Raw genomic sequence first — 6,127 nt, 5'->3', positions numbered from 1 at the left:
TTGCCCAGCATCTCCCCCAGAACAGCCTTTCCCTCTCCACACATTGACCACCTCATTAATTTTTTATCATCTTCCTGCTAAAATTAAGCTTACTGCCATGTAAACCCCAAATCCTTCTCTGTTTTTCCTTTTTGACCTCTTAAATCGAACTTCTGAGCATTTCCCAGTCCCCAGGGCCTTGCTCATCCCCTCAGCCCACAGATATTTTTCCAGCATGACCCCCACCAGCCAGAGAGTGCTTTCACTGAGCCCCATCTCCTCTTTTAGCTCGAGCTGGGGAAAATTAATTTTTCATTTGCTTGGGGCCAGAAGCACCCTGAGGTGGTGGAGGGCTGGAAAACAGCTGCTTTTTTTCCCCTTCCCCTGCAATATTCATGTCAGAAAAGTGAGAAATAGAAGGAGAAAGTCATTCCAAGCCTGGGATCCGTGGTTTATGCACATTTTGCTGCAATAAAAAAAGCCAAGGCTGATTCTTTGCATGATGTCCGTAGCTTTTGGAGCTTTGGAAATCCTCCCCTTGCTGCCACCCTCTGCACAGGTCAGCACTGCCACTGCTCTTCTGGGTTTTTAGCCAAAAATCCCACTTCTCTGCACCATCCCCTTTCAGCCCATGATTTATTCCTGCTCCCCAGAACAGGGGCTTGGCCATGCCCAGGGGTCCAGTGGAGCTGGGAGGGTGAAAACGGGGGGAAAAAGGGAATTTCTGGTGCTTGGAGGTCTGGTATTGTGCCTGGATGGCTTTTATTTTTAGTTTTTCAAGCCCTGGCTCTGCAAAAGCATCTTAATTACTATTCTTCAGCTGTAAGAATGAAACCCAGATGTGCTCCCTTAGCAGAGGTTTCATCGGGGGGTTCTGCCAGAGGGGGACATCCCAGCAAGGAAAACATGGAAATTATTATTATTATTAATATTATTTCAAGAGCTCTCATGTCCAGAGCTATTTGTGGTGGCCCCAAGCCAGCACATGCCTCTTCCCTGCTGCTGTAAATAGAAATTATATCACCCCCAGCCCCAAACAGCCTCAATTTTCACCAAAATTAAAGGGAAACACTCCTGAGCTGGGCCTTGAAAAGCTGATGTCTGTGGGACTTGGGTGCAGTTGGCAGAGCTGCCACAGCTGGGCAGAAAAACAGGAAAAAATGGGATTTTTGTTGGGAAAAACACAGCCCTGAAGCTGCAGTGATTTGGCTGGGGCTGTGGCAGGTTTCCCCTTGCAGCCCCATGTGCCAGTGGAATATTGGCTCCTCGGCACATTTTCCCTTTTGGATGGATAAAAAACACAAAGACACGTGAGGTTCAGCTTCCAGGGATTGCTGCTCACCCCTGAGAGGAGGAGGAGGAGGAGGAATAAAATCCCTGGCTGAGGTCAGAGCAGCCCTGTTCCTTTTGCCTCTGTGAAGCCCAAGGTCCCTTTGCCAGGGCCCCTGTCTGATGCAAAGATGCAGGAAGGGAGAATCTGGCCAAGAGCAGCTGCATTTTTGTACTTTAAATAAAATTAAGAATTAGAAAATTATAATAGAATTGAAAATTAAAAATAAAAATAAAAATAAATTAAATAAATTAAAACTCTAAAATAAAATAAAGAAAATAAATTTTAAAAATTTAAAATAAAATAAATAAAAATAACATAAATAAAAACTTAAAAATAAAATAAAAACTCAAATAAAATAAAAAAGACTTAAAATTAAAACAAAAAACATAAATAAAAATTAAAAGTAAAATAAATAAAAATAACATAAATAAAACCTTTAAAATAAAATAAAAATACTTAAAAATAAAATAAATAACATAAATAAAAATTTTAAAATAAAATAAATAAAAATAACATAAATAAAAACTTAAAAATAAAATAAATAAACCCCTAAAAATAAAATAAATAATATAAATTAAAAAATTAAAATAAAATAAATAAAAATAACATAAATAAAAACTTAAAAATAAAATAAATAAAACCTTAAAAATAAAATAAATAATATAAATTTAAAAATTAAAATAAAATAAATAAAAATAACATAAATAAAAACTTAATCAAATAAATAAAACCTTAAAAATAAAATAAATAATATAAATTTAAAAATTAAAATAAAATAAATAAAAATAACATATAAATAAATAATAAAAATAAAATAATAAACTAATTAAACGTTTTTAAAATAAAATTTTTAAAAAATTATAGTCTGAAAAAAATGTGATCTCCCAGGCCCATTTATTGGGAAAGAATTTCACAGAGAGGTGGTGGAGTTGGGATAAAGTTTCTTGCCACCTTGTCACCACCCACACAGAGGATTTATGTATTTATTTCTTATCCCTATTATTGTTCTCCCAGGAAAAAAAAAAAAAAGGTTTCTGGCAGAAAGCTTTGCTTTCTCTGGAAGGAGGCAGCCTTCCAGCCAAGGGTATACGTGGTGCAAAGCTCCACTGAAATATTCCTCCCACCAAACAAGCTCCACCCAAAGGCAAAGGCTGAGCAGTGAGGAAGGACCTCTGTACCCACCTCCTCACAGGGGAAAGAAATATGGGGATGCTTCCACTTCCAAGGCAGGTTTTGACCTGGAATACCCCCTGGATTGAGTCACAGGGGTTTTAATCTGTTCCAAAAAACTTTTCTTCTATTTTTTGGGGAAGTATTTATATTAAAATAGGTTTTAATAGGGATTTAAAAGAGAGGTTTTGTCCCTGTGTGAATAGCAAACACCATTCAGCCAATGGTTACAGGTTAATCGTGCCTCAATTTATAAAATGTTTTAATTACACCCTCAAACATGACCTTTGCTATGGGACAAGAACACGAGTGCAGCACATCTGCTGCAGAGAAAAGCCTGGAAAGGACACGACAGCACAGCCCAAATCCTCAGGGATGGGGAAGGCAAGCAGAAGCATTAATAATCCATTAATTAATTATCCATGTCAAATATAATCTCATTAGGCAGCAGCACAGCTACAAACAGCCCCATTGCCACGTTACCCCCACAGTGCAGCCAGAAAAAAAGGGGGAAAAAGCCATTAAAACCCTCACTGCTTTCATGCCAATGCAGCCAGGCTCCCAAAGTGGCCCAAAAATGCTCTGTGATGGTGACCCAGGCTGTGCTGGTGTGGAGGAAGGAGCATCCCCTCCTTTGCTCTGTGCTCAAGGCTTCCTGAGCAGCAAGGGGGGAGCTCAAAGGAAATTTGGGAGAGGGTAGAAGTGCCCCTGGTCTGGGTTTGAGCTCCCAGGGAGGGGCTCAGGGCAGGTCCCACCCTGGGACAATTTGTCCTCACTGCCCTTGAGGCTGCAGCATCCTGGGAAATGATGTGGGGCAGCCTGGAGCCCGTGGGCAAGGCTCCTCTGGCAATATATACAAATATGATTTGAATGAAGTCTCTCTCCTCCTGTGTCACAGGTGCAAGAGGCACTGACACCCTTTATTCAGGCAGCTGTGGGCCCCCTTTCAGTGCTCTCCACATTTCACCTCTTCTGAGCTCCAGCAGCACCAATGCCACGAATAACTTTTTCCATAGGTGGAATAAGGGGTAGATTTGGGGTTTTTAAAGGCATATTCAGAGTTTCCATGACCCACCCCAGCCTGTGTGTGCAACCAAGAGTGCAGGGGGGTGATTTTGGGCAGTGCTGGGGCTTCCCTTTGGCTGCAGCACAGAGCCTGGCTCTTCCCCACTTCCCTGTGAGCCTGCAGGTTTGGGAAAAAGGGGACAAAACAAAGCCCAGAAATGGGTGATGGCACCCAAAGCTGTGGGGATTCCCTGTGTCCCCATGGAAATGAGATGCAGACAAGCAGGCACAGATCTCTGTTTCCTGCCCTGAAATCAATCCCTTAGCACTGCTGGCTGGGATTTAATATTTAATTCCCTACCGCAAAATAACCTCAGATCCCCTTGGCTGAACTCCCACACTCCAAGCCCTGAACAAGGTGAGGAAAGTAGAGAATTAGGAGTTAACTGAGGGTCAGGAACCTGCACGAAACCAGTTTTCATGAAAATCAATAAAATTGATCAATGAGCTCTTGGTGTTTTAATAATAAAACACACACTTTGAGCTTCTATTTTTTTGCAGATATTTTAGTCCACACAGTCTCTTGCTGGTGCTTCCCTGGGAAGAGCTGCTGCTCCTCCAGGGAATAAACCCCAGTGAGGCTGGAGGTCAGCTCATTAACACCATCCAATTAATAGCTGCTTTTTACCCTCCTGCCATGGGACACCTTCCACCAGCCCAGGTTGCTCCTGGTTGTTATTATATAGAATTTAAAGTATTTCATGTATTTAATATTTCTCGAATTTACATTGTATAGAATAATTCCAGAATGTATATTTTCTATCATTATATATATAAAATTTTTTTCATCATTATATATATCATTATATATAAATGTATATATACATTTATATATAATGCATACACAGGATATGTAATAAATCTAAATGCTATATAGATTAAAAATAAATAAATATAAAATAAATAAATATAAAATAAATATAAAAATAAATAAATTAAATATAAATAAATATAAATAAAAATAAATAAAAATAAATCTAAATGCTAAATGCTATATAGACATATATAGCATTTAAAATTCACAATATACACTCAATAATGATTTTATATTTTAGATATATCACATATGATACATAACCCCTTGTTTGCTTTGTCTCTGGCTGAATCCTTTCAGAATTGCCAATCCTTTTCCCTTGGAGCAGAAAATCCAGGCCATTCAGAGCCAGGTTTTAACTTCTCATCTAGGAGAGGGATCTGGGTTTCTGCCTCCCCAGCCTGGGGAAAACAAGGAATAAACACAGCACGGTTGATTTTTCACATTCAAACACATTCCCATCTCCCAGGATATTTTTTTTTTCCCAGGCAATTGCTGCAGCCCTGCTTTGGAAATCACTTGTTAGGATGGTGGGAAAGCAGAAAGGAGCCTTTGAGCCCCTCAGACCAGGTGATGCAAAGCTCCAGCCTTCATTACCAAGATTAAAAGAGGCTGGGATTTCCTAAGCAATTAAAAACTCTGCCTAATTAAGACAGGGCTAATAGGCAGGACTTCCAAGGGCTGCTGCTGCTGGGGCAGGAGAAGGATTTGCAGCAAGAGCCTGCAGGTAATTGCTTTGGTAAGGCAGAATGAATGGGGATGTGAGGATAGAGAGGATGTGCTCTGTTAAAAACTGAAATAAGAGGAGGGAAAAAAAGAGGGAAAATAGCATCAACAGCCTCTTGAAATTACTCAGTCAACTGTCTGACTGCATCAGCAGCAAGTTATCCAAACACTGCAGCACTCAGCGAGGGGCAAAACATTCAGGCAGGTATTTCTGCCTGAAGAAAGGAAAAAAAAATGTAAAAGCGCTCCCCAAACGTGCAGCTAAGCCAAAAAAAAGAAAGTGAGGGACCCCTTGGGACCTGGGTCTGTCACAGCCAAGGCTGAAGAAAAAGCAGCACTTTGCTATTTTAAAACCTTGTTTTTCTTTCCAGCCTCCACCTTTGAATTTCTGCCACCTCCCGGCACTGGCAGGGGATGAAAGCGGCGGCCGGGACAGACGGACAGACAGCGTGCTCCTGCTTTTGTGCTTCCCATCCTGCCCTCTCCTCCCTCCAGGAGCCTTCCCCTGAGCCCCTCTCACCCCACTGTGAGGCCAGCAGGGCACCGGGACCCCTCATTTATATCATCTGCTATGGATTCACTTCATTTTTCACTCTTTCCTTAAAAAACAAAGGAACCCCCCTGGCCTTAATTTTGCTTTTATGCCTTTGCTGAGCAGCTCAGCTCCCTCTGCACCACCCTGGGACTCAACTTGCTGGAGGCACCCCAAAACTGGGTACCACAGCTGCCATGCCCCCAGCTAAAAAGAGTTGTGAAGAATCAACAAATATGCCCAAGCCCTAAAAATACCCAGGTTTGAAGTGACTGGGATTTCTGTGAGTCCTAAGTCTGGCTGCTGGTGTTTATGACTCCATATATACATGGAGCTATAAAAATATAACCATATATATATATATATTTATGTGTATATAGACATGTACATTTGTGTGTTTATACACATAAATACACCTCTGTGTGTACAAATATGTAAATCTGTGTAAATGCCGCGCTGCCTCAGGGAGAAAGCGAGGAAGGATTTTTAATTTACAACATTTTTATTG

This window comes from Agelaius tricolor, unplaced genomic scaffold, assembly GCF_023055355.1.
Source record: "Agelaius tricolor isolate 1412-34295 unplaced genomic scaffold, bAgeTri1.0.p SCAF_13, whole genome shotgun sequence".
NCBI lineage: Eukaryota > Metazoa > Chordata > Aves > Passeriformes > Icteridae > Agelaius > Agelaius tricolor.
This window is presented reverse-complemented; position numbering follows the sequence as displayed.